Raw genomic sequence first — 15,491 nt, 5'->3', positions numbered from 1 at the left:
TCTCTCTCTCTCTCTCTCTCTCTCTCTCTCTCTCTCTCTCTCTCTCTCTCTCTCTCTCTCTCTCTCTCTCTCTCTCTCTCTATATATATATATATATGTGTGTGTGTGTGTGTGTGTGTGTGTGTGTAGCATTCGGTCTGTTCCCTTTATATATAATAAGAAAAGTGGCAGTAAGCGTAACTTTTTAGGAGGTACGCGCGTAATTTGTGGCGAGGTGTTTTAAAATGTAGATCTGAAAGTACACTGAATATTTTTTTTTGTTCATAAAGAAATTCCGCGACAAAGCAATGACATTATCCATTAATTCTCTCTCTCTCTCTCTCTCTCTCTCTCTCTCTCTCTCTCTCTCTCTCTCTCTCTCTCTCTCTCTCTCTCTCTCTCTCTCATTAGGTTTTAGGTGACGAAATCTCGTCCATCATTCATCTTCCACCTGGAGGACGTGGAAACAGTGCAGTCTAAGGCTACTTTTTTTTTTTTTTGTGCAGCAGACTGACACATTATTAACATCCACTCATTGCAGGGTACGGAGAGAGAGAGAGAGAGAGAGAGAGAGAGAGAGAGAGAGAGAGAGAGAGAGAGAGAGAGAGAGAGAGAGAGAGAGAGAGAATGAAAATAATGAAAAGAAAAAAATGATATTTTGATTACGTGCATCTCCAAATCTGGTGTGGTGAAGTGTGCTGTGGTGAACTGTGGTGTGAACCGTATTGTAGGAAAAACCCCAGAGAACTAATAAAATGCAAATAAATCTACAAATACTTATAATACTGAGTAACACAGCAGTAATGGATGTGCATTTATGGAAGTAAATCATGAAAGCTTCGAGAGTTAGTAAACCAATCAGTCTCAGTTGCGCGGTCGAGACAAGGGACCTGTAATCTGAAACGCTCGGCTCTCGCACCACTACTGTTTTCAAAGGCCACGCAGATGATTAACCGTGTTCCCAGGAGTGTGTCTCTGTTAATAATGTAAAAATCTTGTTAATCCCCTCTTAGAATCGTAAACACGCCCTCAAATATCATTGCAACTTCAACTAGAGCCCCTTGAAAGTAGTCAGAGTGTAGCTTAGATTCAAAATCTGGTCCAGAGTTCAAAGCATCATTAGTTCGGAGAGCGGTTCACTTCATGCAAAACTGAGATACGAGCAGTCGCTTATAAACCTCTGCCGGGAAGACAGTGCTCGCGCCGCCATACGTAAAGTGACTGTGTTACAAGGATACAGTGTACACCTCAGGATAATGATCAGACATGTTTATGGATGAAGATGGTAGGTGGAAATGGACGTTTCATACAAGGATTGCCATGTGTAGGCGTGGCGGCTTCTTGAAGTTTTTCATATTTTCTTATGTTCTCAAGTCTCTCCACTACTGGAAATAGGAGCACGAGTCTCCTTAAGCTAATTTACTCCATCAACCCTTTCATCGCGATATGCAGCGAGTCACAATACTGAAAGCTCTGTACACGATCTTTACAGGCACCGACAGGAAAGAGAAAGGAAGTAAAAAAATAGATTTTTCAATGTCTAACTAGTACAATGTTTAAAAATGTCTTTGGTATGATGTTTCAGCGTAGCTTGTGAGTAGCAACCACGTCTCAGACACCAGTGATAGAAAATAACTATATCTTTCCTGCGACAGACCAGTGCACTCCATCTAATGTAATAACTTAGAAGTGACTCGTATTCCTTACCAGCAAACGACAGTCCCTCCCACACAATCACCTCATCCCAACTCCCCTACCGTAGCGCCCCAAGATCCTAATTATCTGGCAGTTTTTATTACATTAACTATTATTATTTATTACATTAACTTACTAACTAACCAGAGAAGGGGTTGATACCACAGGCCAGGGGTGGTATAGGTTAGATACATAAGAACATTAGAATATAAGAAAATAAGGAAAGATGCAAGAAGCCATCAGGCATTCACTTGGCAAATTCTATACTAAAGATGCTTACCTGTTTCCACGTGTCGTCCCCATCCATAAATTTGTCTAATTTTCTTTTAAAGCTCCCTAATGACTTGGCACTAACAACCTGATTTCTAAGTCCATTTCATTCATTCACCACTTTGAGAACCAATTCCTCCTCATCTTTTTCTAATTCTAATTTTTCAAGCTTGAATCCATTATTTCTTGTTCTGTCCTTGATACTTGCAGCCTGGACGCCGTTACAAGGCCCGTTACCGCAAAACAAGGGAGTTATTCCAGACAAAGGTGTAGCATTTCAGTGAAACGACTCGCAGTGTGTGTTAAAAGAAAGTCAAGTTAACTATCGCTGATTTCTCCAGTTTTAAGTGAATGATTCAACGGGAGACAACTTGCTGCATTCCGGTGAGTGATAACCAGGGCCCATATTCAGAAACACTTTGCTCTGTCACCACTTCTGTTTTCAAAAGCCACACAAATGATCAGCCGCGTTTTGAAGAGTGTTTCTGTTACTGATAATATAGAAAATGTTGTTAACCTCTTACTAGAACCGTAAAAACACCATTAAAAACACCGTGGCACTTCAGCTATGTAGAACCTCTTGAATGTCTTAAAGGTGCAGCGCAGAGGTGTTTCAGAATATGGTGCCAGATGAAGTGGTGTGGTGAAGTGTGGTGTGGTGAAATGTGGTGTAGGAAACTGATATGGTAAACTGTGGTGTGTGTGTGTGTGTGTGTGTGTGTGTGTGTGTGTGTGTGTGTGTGTGTGTACGCTCTCTCTCTCTCTCTCTCTCTCTCTCTCTCTCTCTCTCTCTCTCTCTCTCTCTCTCTCTCTCTCTCTCTCTGCACCAATCACTCTTTTCTATATTGTATTTTAACTTGTCACATCTAACTGTATGTATGGAGTGTGTGTGCGCGCGCGCGTGTGTGTGTGTGTGTGTGTGTGTGTGTGCGACGTGTAAGGTGATAGCCCCGACTGTTCCTCTCCCCTTTCCCTCCCTCCATCTCCTCACGTTAACATGCAAATTTGAGCATCACGCGTAGAGGGTCTGCTGCTGCTGCTGCTGTCTGGTGTAGGGGTCACTTCGCTGGTACAGAAGGCGGCTATAGGGAGAAACCAGCTGGGAAAAGCAAGAGACAGGCGAGGTAGCTTTTTTTGGTGTGTTGGAGTCATTTCATTGGCACGGAAGGCAGCTGTAAGGAAAAACCAGCGTGGAAAAGTAAGAGAGAGAGAGAGACGAAGTAGTTCTTTTTGTCTTACGTGGGTTATTTCACTGGCACTGAGGTCACAGGGAGGATCCAGAGGGGAGAAGTGAGACGAGGGTGGTAGATTTTTCGTGTGTGTGTGTGTGTGTGTGTGTGTGTGTGTGTGTGTGTGATATATATATATTAGTCACGCTTGTGTTTGTGTGTGTGTGTGTGTGTGTGTGTGTGTGTGTGTGTGTGTGTGTGTATTGGCTTCCATTTAACTTCATTATACATCAGACCTTCCCTCCTTCCATCTCTTCCTCCCTCTCCTCTCCCTACCCCTCTCCCTTCTCACCCTGTTCTCAGTTTCCCTTCGTTCTCCATTCACACCATTAACTTCTCCCTCTCTCCCTTTCTTTATTTTCTTCCATCCCTTTCTCACATTACACACCTACTCTCTCTCTCTCTCTCTCTCTCTCTCTCTCTCTCTCTCTCTGGGTGTTAGTACAGTCAATAGGAAGCTTCGAGAGGAGATTAGGCAATATTTATGGACAAGTTAGGCATAGGTACAGTATATTATAGGGGGATTACCGCGTGTAGGCCTACTGGGTTCTTGGTTTGTTATTTTCTTCTCTCTCTTTCTTCCTTAATCTCTTGTCTTTCTTTCGTTTTCCTTCTATCCTTTTTTTTTTCTCTTCTCTCTCACTTCTTTTCGTTCTTCATTCATGATTTCCTCTGTGTTATGCTTCCTTTTCCTCATTCTTTCCTCCCTTCCTCCTCCCTTTCCCTTCTTCCTTTCTCCCTCCTTCCCTCTATTCTTTCCTCTCGCCCTCTTTCTCCTCTTCCTCCTTCTCATCATCCTTTATTTTCTTCTTTTCTTCTTTTCTCTTTTCTTTCATCCCATTTTTTTTATCTTTTTTTCCTATCCCCTTTTCTGTCTTTCCATTCTTCCTTCCTCCTTCCCTCTTTCCTATCTTATCTTTCTTCCCTACTCCCTCCTTCCTTACTTCTTCCTTCCTCGCCTTCCCTTCCTCTCCCTTCCTCGCCTTCCCTGTCTTTCTCCCTCCTTCCCCTCTCGTCTCCTCCCTTCCCTTTCCAGGCTATCTGTATCTCACGCCACGAAAAATTTGGTTTCTGAAAATTTTATTACCACATCCGAAAAAAAAAATCTTGAATGTCTGATTTTTATATTACACTACAAGGAAATTATCTCTTGGTCCATATCGCTAACTGTAGATCGCTCTTGTGTTTTTTATAGTCCACCTACGTAATTTTTCAATGCTCTCTCTCTCTCTCTCTCTCTCTCTCTCTCTCTCTCTCTCTCTCTCTCTCTCTCTCTCTCTCTCTCTCTCTCTCGCATGTAACTTGCCCTGTTCCTTCTAAAGAGGCGACACGTAATTATATAAGGATTAAATTAATTGAATATTAAATTTTTTTTCTGTTCGTTACCAACCTTACTTATAGGAGCGGAAAAAAATATGTACTAACTTTGGAAATAAAAAGCTAGAGTAAGGTTATTATCTCAAGAAAACTGAAGATTAAATTGAGGTTCACCCAAGCAACGCGTCTCCTTCCACTTTTGTCCTATAACTTACTAAGGTAGTCCCATATTCTGAAACACTGCGCTGCTCCCCGGCTGTTTCTAAAGGGCTCTACTAAAGGTGACACCGGTTTTTAATAATGTTTTTTTTTTACGATTCTATTGACAAATTAGCAGGATTTCTACTTAATTAACAAGAAAAACAATCTTGACAACACGGCTAGTCATCTCTGTGGCTTTTGAGAATAGTCGTGGTGAGAGAGCAAACTTACTCTTAATACGGGAACATTTTCCTCCGAGGCGATGGTTAGCAACAGGGCCGCCTGAGTGTGGAGGCCCCCTACCTGCCTGCACCTCTGAAGATTGGAATGATGAGCGAAGTGCTAAAGTAACAAGAGTACTATACTAAAATAGCAAGAGTATTAGCATTTTCTTTGAGCCATATAAAGGGGAAACTATTCCATGTTTTAGCAACGCTGCATAACCTTTTCTTTTCAATGTCTTCTAGTTGGAGTTTCTTTCACTTACAAGATCTCTAACTATGCGGGAGCTGCCCTCTTTGCCTACTCCTAAATTCGGCCCTGGTTAGTAAGGTTCATTACTCTCTCCTCCCTCCACCACCACCACCCAAAAAAAAAAAAAAAAAAAAAAGCGAGAACGAAATATTGTCCCAGTCTGCAGCTCTTTAAGTTTAGCGGTGTGAGAGAAGCTTCTTTCGCTGTCCAGTTTACATGCAATGACTGAATATTTCTCGGTTATATAACACGGGACTACAGTGAAGCGGTTGGCGGTGTGAGGAGGAACTGCGGATGTATAGGTACACAAATACGGGTCTCTGTCACGGAAGTAGTTGTCATTACAAGGAAAATCAGCAAAATATTTCCACAGGTCCCCTCAACTATCAGAGGCAAAACGCCAGAGGCACCTCCGCTTAGGGGGATCCTGAGGAGGGATTAGAGCGATAGGACAAGATACAGATATGACAATGTGATCGGAGGAGCCCAACGGAGAAGAGGGTAACAACATAAGCAGGACTAGAGGTTAGGAAAAAGTCAAGAATGTTGGGTGTATTTTCCTGTGTCTGTATCTTTTCTCTTTCTTTTTCTTTGTTCCTTCTCTCTTCCTTTCTTTCTTAATCATTATTAAACTATACACATATTTAAATTCAAACCAACAACGGTTGTGCCGGCAGCTGAGTGTCTCCCGCACAGCGGCTGAGCACGTCTCTTCTCTGGCGGAGGCCGGCGGTGATGTATTCATTCAGTCCCGGTGTTATCGGTGTTGTACACACTGAGACAGTATGTTAGAGTCCTTTATCTCTAAACCCTTTTGATTATAGCTGAAGAGGAACGGCTGGTGACTTTGATATTGATATCGTAAATGAGTTACGGGTGTTCCCAGTAGCTCGTAAATTCCGAGTACCATTAATTTTATGATATAGAATGGCTGTGCCTGTGTTTCCGGTATGCATCGCTTCCACCGCTAAGCAGTCCAGCACTCTCAACCCTCCCACGAAACTGCGTTCACTGTGGCTGCGCCTTTATTGCGGCGCATGGAGTGAGGGGGCAGGGTGGCATCTACTGGCGTGACGATGTGCGGGGAGATAATATGTGCAGTAATGAGCGTTTATGTTGTCATGAAGAGGGACATGTTGATTGATTCTTGAGATAAAGGAATTAGTATTGACCTGTGTGTGTGTGTGTGTGTGTGTGTGTGTGTGTGTGTGTGTGTCATCTTGTCCTCCTTCGTTAGTTAGAATTAGTTGCCAAACAGCCATGCAGGAACCTGAACTTCTGTTGCTGTTTTGGTTATCCTGTGTAATTAACTCTCCTTTTCTTCTCACCTCCTCCTCCTCCTCCTCTTGTCTATCCCTCTTCTATTCTCTTCCCTCTCCTCTTCTCTCTTCTCGCCTCTCCCCTCGCCTCCTCCTCCTCCTCTTGTCTACTTTCTTCTATTCTCTTCCCTCTTGTCTTCTCTCTTGTAGCCTTTCCCCTCGCATCCTCCGTTCTCCTGCTCCTCCTCCTCCTCCTCCTCCTCCTCCTCCCCCCCCCCCCTGTCTACCCTCTTCTATTCTCTTCTCTTCTCTCTTCTCGCCTCTCCCCTCGCCTCCTCCTCCTCCTCCTTTCCTCTCTTTCTCTTTTCCTCCCTCCTACTCCTCAATTTAAATGTAATGTGTAGTAGTATTTAACTGATTAAACTATCCAGCTAACTGATTAACTAACTAACTAACTAACTAACTAACTAACTAACTAACTAACTAACTAACTAACTAACTAGATGAGTCAATAGCTAAATAACTAGATAAATGAAATGTTTAAAAAAACCTTCAAAAAAAAGCCAACAGGTTTGTTTGTTCATATTTCTGTCTTTGAACTTCTCCTTCTCCTCCTCCTCCTCATTCTCCTCCGCCTGTCCCTGTCCTCGCTTGGGTGGTTAAGTAGGCGGGAGGAAATTAGAGAGCTCTTTCCTGTCCACTTTCTCCTTGTTAAGTGGATCATTTTGTTGTTAACTTGCCGGCGGTGTCACCTCTCCTTCTTTATGTGCTAATAGTGAGAGAGAGAGAGAGAGAGAGGAGAGAGAGAGAGAGAGAGTAGGAGAGAGAGAGAGAGAGAGAGGAGAGAGAGAGAGAGAGAGAGAGAGAGAGAGTGAGTGAGTGAGTGAGTTAGAGAGTTTAGAGAGTTAGAGAGAGAGAGAGAGAGAGAGAGAGAGAGAGAGAGAGAGAGAGAGAGAGAGAGAGAGAGAGAGAGAGAGAGAGAGCAGGGAGGAGTGAGAGGGTAGGAGGGGGCAATTAGTTCCCGCCGCTAATCATAATTATGTGAAGTTGAGTTGAGTTTTGTGTAAAAGAAAGGTGTTCCAGGAAGACAACACGCGAGTTTGTGTCGATAAGTTGTGGTGCGTTAAAGAGTGTAGCTGTTCATCTCTTCGTGGCTTGTTTCCCTGCATGTTGAAGTGAAATTTACGATACAGCTGTGTGAGACATTATATTTTATCTCTTGTCTTTAATTTTCCTAGACACCCGTGTGCAGTAATGTGGCCTTGAGGGACAGTTAACATTCTCAATAATCAGATTGTTAGTGGTGAGTCATTACGGAGCTTTAAAAGAACATTAGACAAATTTATGATGAATGAGGATGATGAGTGTAAGTTGGTAGGTATGTCTGATACAGGGACTGCCACGGTGTAGACCTGGTGGCTTCTTTGCAGCTTCCCTTATTTTCCTATGTTCTTATGTTCTTATGACAGTAACATGGACTTCGATGGTCACAGAGAAAGTTACGTGCAAATTTGAGTTAGGAAGTGGAGGCGTAGTAAGGACATAAAAGAAGCTGCAAGAAACCAATAGGCCTACTCGGGACTCTAGATAATACACTACATTTCCTAATCATCGTGGTGCGTAAATTCCTAATTTTTTTAAAGGTCCTTGTTGACTCGGCTCTAACAAGCTTATTACAGAATCTTTTCCAGTTCCCTATCTCTCTCTCTCTCTCTCTCTCTCTCTCTCTCTCTCTCTCACCTCTCTCTCTCTCTCTCTCTCCTCTCTCTCTCTCTCTCCTCTCTCTCTCTCTCTCTCTCTCTCTCTCTCTCTCACTCACTTCAAACTTCATCATGGCTGGCCCGTTATTTCTCGTTCTATACCGAATACTAACCCCAAGGATCTTGTTTATATCGTTGCTATATCCTTTATGCCAATGTAGGAACGCACCACACGTCCGCCACGCTCTGTCGTTTGAAATATAGACCGTTGTTCAGAAACGCCTTGCTCTCTCGTCACAACCATTTTTAAAAGCCACGGAGATGATCAGCCGGATTCTCAAGAGTATTTACTGTTAACGATGAAGAAATCTTATCAATCTATGACTAGAACCGCAAGAAACACCTTTAAAAACACGCACAATTTTAGCTAGAGGGGGTTGAATGTAGTGCAGGTGAGGCACAGAAATGTTTCAGAATATGGACCATCGTACTTCGCTGATGACTTAAAAGAGGGAAAAAAATTCTGAAATCTCGTTACAGTTCAACAGCCTCCATCGCTTAGTCACGTCGCGTAATCCTGGGTGTTATTCCCAACAAGCCACTCTCTTCTACCCTTTTCTTGACTCCTAAACTGTATCTCATCGCTGTTAAGAGCGTGAGGTAAACACACAGGTGGACTAGCGATAGACTGAGACCTCTAACCGATGTATTTTTTTTATTTATTTATTTATTTATTTTTAGTTGTAAGAGGGAGTGAAGTTTCATCATCGTGTCTTGGCAACTCAACGTGCTGAAACCATGCAAGCGGGTGCGCTTTAGAAATACTTAACATTGTTGATGAAACTTACAGGCAGCATTTATTTTATCATTGGAAACTGAAAATTGACTACACACACACACACACACACACACACACACACACACACACACACACACACAACACACACACACACACACACACACACACACACACACACACACACACACACACACACATAGCTGTTATCATCGCTGCCTGTGTCTAATATAAACAGTGGTATATAGTCAAATAAAATGAATAGGGAAAAGATTAGTTCACCCAACAAATGAACACGACAAGGTCTGAACCTGAAAATTTACCATATAAAAAAAAAAAAAAAATTGCCATTTCTATATTATTAACAGTGACAAGTATTCAAATAAATAGGGAAGAATATATGCAAATACACCCAACAAATGGCCACGAGTGTACTACAAGGTCACAGGGTCTAATTTTCTGAATATACTCTATTTACCAGCATTCGTGACTGCCTCCTGTATATATTGTTAATAGTGGCGACAACTGTACTACAAGGTCACAAGGTCTGAAGCTCAAAATTTACGATATTTAACGGTAATCGCGATTTCTATCAGTAATTATCAAGAGCGACTAGTATAAAAAAAAAAAAAAAGGAAAAAAAAAAGATACTTAAATTCACTCGACTGTACTACAAGGTCACCGCGAGTTTATTACAAGATCACAAGGTCGGAAACTCTAATTCAACTAGCAGTATATGTTCACGATTTCTATCCATATAATATTATCAATAGTGATACGTATTCAAATAAACAGGGAAAAAAATGAATTCACCGTACAAATGACAACGACTCAATACAAGATCAAAAGGTCAAGTCAGCAAGTTTACTCACCAAGTCCCTGACCTTAGCCATGTTACGGGGGTTGGTGGCCGGCGCCTCGTCCACTGGGTTAGCGCGCTTCGTCTACCTCCGCCAGCTGGTTGGAAGGCGGGTATATGTCAGCGAGCTCCAGGTTACCGTACTGCTCGCCTCCTCGCTTCCCGTGCGCCCCAAAGCAAGAATGGCCGAATTGGGAGCATTTGCCTGAAGGAGGAGGAAAGGTGTTTGATAATATGTGAGACGGGTTAGGTTAGGTTAGACTAGGTTAGGTTAGGATTATGTTTGCCTGTTGGGAGTTGTATTACTGCGCGGAGCTGTGAACGTTTACCTGTGGGAGAAGATAAAGCTTTTTGTTATTAAGTGGTATGGGATAGTTTAGGTTAGGTTAGGTTAGTTAGGTTAAGTTAGGTTAGGTTATAATTATGCATCATTGTTGGGAGTTTATTACTGTTATTTCTACATTTATTACTACTACTACTACTACTACTACTACTACTACTACTACTACTACTACTACTACTACTACTACTACTGATGTTATTTTTATTGTTGTTGCTCCTCTGTCCATTATCACGCTATTATTTAATTATCATTATCTTATTCTATTATCACGCTATTATTTAATTATCATTATCTTATTCTGTTACTACTTTCATTATTATTACTACTACTACTGATACTACTACCACCACCACCACCACCACTACTACTACTATATTTACTGTTACAACTAATACTACCAATCGACAGCCTACCCATGATTCTTACACATATCTAACCTCACAAGTCACATATCCATTCACCGCCACATAGAAGTAGTGGAAGCAACATCTCAACACGTCAGAACACACAGCACTGCCACTCCCACGACCACTCTAGTATTTCAACGTGTATTTATAGAGTAATTAAATAGGTAGGCTACTGTGTCAGGGACGCGAATGAAGACACACTGAGGTCATTGCATGTGTGTGTGTGTGTGTGTGTGTGTGTGTGTGTGTGTGTGTGTGTGTGTGTGTGTGTACTCTAACGGACATGATAATAATTACTATGTTGTGAATGTCTGAATATTAAGTGGAAGGAAGGAGTGAAGGAGAGAGAGGGAGGGTTAGGAGGGAGGAGGGAGTAAAGAGAGGATGGTTAAAGAGAGGGAGGGAGGTTGAGAGGGAGAGAGGGAGGAAGGGAAAGAAAGAGTTTGGAGAGGAAGAGGTAAAAGGAAAGGAGAGATTAAAGGAAGGGAAGAAGGAAGGAAGGGAAGAACGGAGGGAAGGAGGCATAAAGAAGGAAAGATTGGGGGATAGGGAGGGAGAGGGGGAGTGAGGGAGGAGGAATAAATCGTACTGAAGGAGGGAGAGAGGTTAGAGAGAAGAGGTAAGAGATGATGAATATTTTGAAGAGAAAAGGGTAAAGGAAGAAAAAAAGATTAGAGGAAAGGAGGAAAAAGGAAGAAGAAACAGGAAAGAAAGGGAGAAAGAAAAAGAGGGTGAGAAGGGAGGGAGAGGTGAGAAGGATTGAGAAAGGAGAAGTGGAGGAAGACGCCCTCGTGGTTGGGGAGATGGTCAGGTAGGAAGGAGAGAGAGGAAAGGAGGAAAAATCAGAAATGTATGCTCAGTTCATTATTTATGTACCTAAGACTTACCCTTGCCACAAATGTAGGAAAACAGAGAAAACATAAAAAAAAAAAAAAAAAGTTAGCGACTGATATACTTCGGTTTTATAATGATCACAGTCACAACAAACATTTCAGGCGAGGTGCAAAATAACGAGCAAGCAGTGGACGTTAGATCTGCTCAGCTAGGCGTGGTTTCAGAACACAAGGGTATGTGGATTCCTTAACCTTCAGACTGCTAACTCCACAAACAATTTCAGCAACCCTAATCAGCTTTACTCATTAAAAGAATAAAATAAATAAATAAATAAGCTACAAACACTAAAACAGCTTTACAAGATATTCGATGAGACCTTTGTTGTGAGTGTTGTCTTTCAAGAGGGAGAGAGAGAGAGAGAGAGAGAGAGAGAGAGAGAGAGAGAGAGAGAGAGAGAGAGAGAGAGAGAGAGAGAGAGAGAGAGAGAGAGAGAATTATATGGAAGCGCAAACATATGAATAGGGAAAGTCAGGATAAAAATAGAGCTTGACTAGTAAGCAGTCTCAAGAACACAAACCCGGAGAGAAACACACAGTGGAAGGGAGCAAGCAAGCAAGGAAGGAAGGAAGGAAGGAAGGAAGGAAGGAAGGAAGGTGAAGTAGAAGTAGATACGTTGAGTAAGGAAATGAAGGCGAGACAAGATCTATACAACAGTGTACAGAAAGACATGATGGTGTAATTGCCTGTTAATTAATAATACACTACTACTGCTACTGCTACAACAACAACAACAACTACTACTACTACTACTACTACTACTACTACTACTACTACTACTACTACTACTACTACTACTACTACTAATCTCATTAACGTGTGTGTGTGTGTGTGTGTGTGTGTGTGTGTGTGTGTGTGTGTGTAAATACTACACTTAAGGTCTAATTAGCACTTCAAACGAGTAGTAGTAGTAGTAGTAGTAGTAGTACGAGTAGTAGTTGTAGTAGATGTAGCAGTAATAGTAGTAGTAGTAGTGGTAGTAGTGCGAGTAGTAGTTGAAGTAGTAGTAGTGGTAGTAGTAATAGTAGTAATGGTAGTAGTACGAGTAGTAGTTGTAGTAGAAGTAGTAGTAGTAGCCGTAGTAGTGTTAGAGGTAGTTTTAACTCCATTTTTTCGTGGTCGTATCTCATATAATTTACTAGTGATACTTTTCTTTGTAGTGGTGGTGAACGTGACTCGTTTGTGGCAAGTAAAATATGCGAGCAAGCAGAGAGGAATGGAATCCACTATTGCTCATCATCGCCACGCGCCACGCCTTGTTGCACAGGCGGTGGTCTTCCTCTTCCTCGTGAACTCGACACGAAACACCCAAGAGTCAAGGTTATAAGTTCAGTAACCCGCTGCACCTTATGACCATGTTCTGAAACTCTTCTGTTCGCACCTTGATTCCATTCAATAGGCTCTAGTTGAAGTGACACGGGTTTTCAAGGGTGTTTTTCTTTCTGATCCTAGTGACACATTAGCAGGTTCTCTACATTTTTAAGCTGAGAGACACTCGTGAGAATCCAGCTAATCATCTCTGTGGCTTTTGAAAATAGAAGTGGTGTGAGAGCAAAGTTTTTTCTTAATACAAGCCTATTTCCGCTGTGCTCAGAGTCCTCCCCTCAGTCTTAGGTCCTCTTTGGGGTTGTTCGCAAGTGTTCTTAGAATTATGACTAGAATTTTGCTTAAAACCGTGCTTAAAGTCTTGGCTAAACATAAAAGTTGAACACAGTTATAGTTATTTTGATTGTTGTTGTTGATGTTGCTGTTGTTGCTGATGTTATGAATTTTACCATTATTACACACACAAACACACAGCTATCACATATTCTCACTACAGCGTCTAGACGGCAAGGCAGCAAGATCACAATAAACCTGTGTCGCACTAAGAGCAAGTAACCAATTAAAAAAAAAAATAAGGAAGGTAGGAAGATTAAGGCACAAAGGGAAAGAGAAAGCTAAGGAAAGGGGAAGTACAGAGAGAAAGAGTTGGTGGATAGCTCGCATAGAACATTCCTGTGACGACAATGACTGAATGTGACGATGGGACCCTTCGTAATATTTTGCCCCGGTAACTTTTTGTACTGGTTCCATCTGGTCTGTGTATTACTAACTTTGCACTACATATTTTCCTCTTTTAAATACGCAATGGGGGAAAGTAAATATGAGGAATAAGAAAAAAAAAAAAAAATAGCCTACTCATTATGGACTAGCATCTTCAGTAGGCTTTTCATTTGTGCCAGAGCATCATACATGGAAAAGGAATTAAAAGAGAAAATAATAAAAGAAAATGAAATGTGAATAAAAGTGAATGAAGCTAAAAATAATAAATGTGAGGAAAATTAAATGTAAAATAAAAATGTGAAAATTAAACAAAGAAAAAAATAATAAACGAGGAAAACTAAATATGATAAAGAAAATAGTAAGTTTTCAGATGCCAACGAATGCACGAAGGAAGACGCGAGAGAGAGAAAAAAGTAAACTTATTAAACAAACAAATTAATTAATTAATAAACAAATAAATAAATAGATAAATAAATAAGCCACATGGAAAAGTAAAAAAAAAAAAGGAAAATGTCCGTTATTTATTTATTTATTTATTTATTTATTTATTTATTTTTCGCAGAAGTTAAGTTAAAAGCGTTTTAGAAGTCGAGGAACGATTGGCCAGAATTCACAAGATCGGTTTTCTGAACAATTACGGCTTCCTTTTGAATCAAACTTATGCGTCGTGTTTTTCGTGTTTTGCGCACGAGCTTGAACAGGCAATAAACTTTTTACTCAGCTCACTGCCATAATTGACCAAGTTTTATTTGTTCCAAGGCTCAGAAATTTTCTCTAGAACATTCCAGTTTTTACTTGTTTATATATTTATTTATTTCATTTTTACTGTCGTGGCTTCTTTGCGAAAGTTATGCGTTTGTTTGTATAGAAGAAATTACTTTTTTTTTCTTAATAAAGTTCGGCAACCGCTTCCGTAATTATTGCTCAACACATTTTACGAGTGTTAAATATAAGCATCGTTGAAAATGGAGGTTTTTGGTTGTAAGTTGAAAGCTGTGAGAACTTTATTAAGAATTGAGGCTATTCACGCCTTTTAAATTTTCACCTTCCCTTGGCGGTAAGAAAAAAAAAAAAAAGACATCATTGTAGTGGAAATTCATGAGCCTTGATTATTATGATTTTCTATATTATTGTTATTATTATTATTATTGTTATTATTATTATTATTATTATTATTATTATTATTATTATTATTATTATTATATTGATGTTATTGATGTTACTGTTTTTGTTGTTGTTGTAATAAGCTTTCAATTTAGATGAAAAGTGGCATAAAAAATATAGGCAAGACTCTTTACGTGTGCGCGCTCGAACACACACACACACACACACACACACACACACACACACACACACACACACACACACACACACACACACACACTTAGAGAGGAGAAACAAATTCGGGAAAAAAATACACTGGGGGTCTTGGCCATCCCGGGCTTGGTCTTCCGGGCTGGTCGGCGCCAAGTAGCAGTCTAAGTGGAAGCGTGAGGTAATTCCTTAGGTTAAATGTGCACTTAATATGTAATATGTATGTTAATATGTAAGTTAGTATGTAATATGAAGAATTTCTGCCGCTATGGGTGCTAGTAAATACTGTAAACCGTAATTGTTGTTGTTATTATTATTATTATTATTATTATTATTATTATTATTATTATTATTATTATCATTATTATTATTATTATTTCACACATAATATATCATAAAAGATGTTCAAGTGTTTGTTAGTCTGTTGTTTTCGTGTTTGCTAATATGCCTGTTAGGTTAATTCTCTCTCTCTCTCTCTCTCTCTCTCTCTCTCTCTCTCTCTCTCTCTCTCTCTCTCTCTCTCTCTGGTTCAATAAAAGCTTCTCCAATATTAATCAAGCTAAACTTACTATTTTTTTTCATCTTCCTCCTTCTTTTATCTCTTTCTCCTCTTTTCCTCCTTCTCTCCTCTTCTTTCCTCTCCTTCACCTTTCCTCTCCTCTCCTCTTATCTTCTTTCTTTTCGTTTCTTATGTTTAATTTTACTTTTTTT

At 40.5% G+C, this 15,491-nt stretch overlaps 1 long non-coding RNA gene across 1 annotated transcript; it reads left to right on the top strand.

Annotated features, from left to right (window-relative positions):
* Window positions 1-1,125: 1,125 nt before the first annotated feature.
* On the top strand, window positions 1,126-15,060 carry LOC135113359 (uncharacterized). Its single transcript, XR_010274817.1, has 3 exons — window positions 1,126-1,264; window positions 2,155-2,328; window positions 12,581-15,060. It is a non-coding gene; the product is annotated as an uncharacterized LOC135113359 (long non-coding RNA).
* Window positions 15,061-15,491: the final 431 nt, after the last annotated feature.

Source organism: Scylla paramamosain, chromosome 25, assembly GCF_035594125.1.
Source record: "Scylla paramamosain isolate STU-SP2022 chromosome 25, ASM3559412v1, whole genome shotgun sequence".
In the NCBI taxonomy this organism is placed as follows: Eukaryota; Metazoa; Arthropoda; class Malacostraca; order Decapoda; family Portunidae; genus Scylla; species Scylla paramamosain.
The sequence above is the reverse complement of the archived record's forward strand: the minus strand, read 5'-3'. Positions and strand labels throughout refer to the sequence as shown.